Source organism: Galeopterus variegatus, unplaced genomic scaffold, assembly GCF_000696425.1.
Source record: "Galeopterus variegatus unplaced genomic scaffold, G_variegatus-3.0.2 Scaffold2686, whole genome shotgun sequence".
In the NCBI taxonomy this organism is placed as follows: domain Eukaryota; kingdom Metazoa; phylum Chordata; class Mammalia; order Dermoptera; family Cynocephalidae; genus Galeopterus; species Galeopterus variegatus.
This window is the reverse complement of record NW_007728797.1, coordinates 111718-113334: the sequence shown is the minus strand read 5'-3', so window position 1 is coordinate 113334 and position 1617 is coordinate 111718.

Below are 1617 nucleotides of genomic sequence, written 5' to 3'. Positions count from 1 at the left end.
ATGGCCTAACTTCCCTGGACTTTCATCTGCTCACTTATAAGATGGTCTCTTCCAGCTTAGGTGCTTTAATAGTTACAGTAGAGGACATTACTGTTGTGTCACAAGCTGATGCTTGGGTCTGAGCCCATCCCCTGCTCCTGAATCTACTCTAAAGACATCTCTGAGCCCAAAGAGCCTGCAGCATTGTCCTGATTGCCACAAATCAGCATTAAATTAGGCATTTATCATATTTGAAAAGACCCACCATCTGCAGATCTCCACCATTGTGCAAAGTTGTCATGAACAATATGCTACTCTGCAATCTGCACATTTAACAACAAATGGGAAAATTCAACAGCAACCAGAAATAAACTTGAGCTTTAGAATTGCATTTCTTAGATGTAGTTAGTGCTTGGCTAGTCCCCAGAACATCACCTTCCACTTATGAGAATGTACAGCTAAGCAAATTCAAACCAAAAAAAATCCCATCTTTTAACTTCCTTTGTGAACAGGAAGGAAGACAGAGGATAAAGGTAATAAGATTCTCTGATCATAGGAAATTGGAATTTGCTATCTTGCTAGACCATTATTCTTAATGCACATCTGAAGTTGGCTACATTTCCTTGGCAGAGAAATAAAATCATTCCAATACAAAGTGAAATAAAATGACTTGGTAAAAATTTTTCTAATAATGTTGTGTGTAGGCAGCGGGTGGTTTGCTGATAAATAAAAGGTAAAAATTCCCTTCTTGTCAATGCTTAAGGGATATAAATCATACACTGAATAATGTTGAATTTAATTTTTTTTTAACATTTCAATATTTGATTACATTAGAGGTGAATTACTACTATATTTAAAATACAATAAATCATGAATAACTTTGTTGCCAAATTGGGGTTGTTATAAAAATTGTATTTTAAAAATCTGTAGCCCTACTGTAATATGAAGGACCCTAAGGACTTCAGGAAATGATTATTGTGACAACTGCACATGTAAACTCTTTTCACCACAACATATTAAGAGATTAAATGTTAATAGGCCTTCGAGATGCTTGCTTGAGGTTTCTTCATCTCCTGTTTGATGTCAAGTATTTGTTAAAAAAATTTTAAAAAAATCAAACACTGAAGGCTGTGTGAAGGGGTTGTAGTACCTTTCATCTCAGGGAAATAAGCAGAAGACAGTTGCAAAATTGCTCGGCCTTATGATCCTGTTTCTTTTGAATAAACTAACTCTTTAATGAGCTACTGTTTTTCCTAAAATGTCTTTAGTTGGAAGATTGGGACNAAACTAACTCTTTAATGAGCTACTGTTTTTCCTAAAATGTCTTTAGTTGGAAGATTGGGACCGCTAATTATTCTACTAGTTTTAACTTTAGGGAAAAAAAACAGCAACAGCAGAGAAACCATGAATCTACACTACAGGAGTTTTTAAGAAATTGAATCAAACTCTGGAGCCAACTCTAAATACACCTAATTAAAAGAAAAAAATGGGAAGAAAATACCATCTCTTAAAGTTGGCAGATATACTTAGGTACAGCCAAGCAAATACTCAGCTATCTGGTAGTTTTCCATGACATATCTTGTATATCTAAACATTTTGGTGGCTGGTGTAATCCAAATGCCTTCTTTTTTTTTTTTT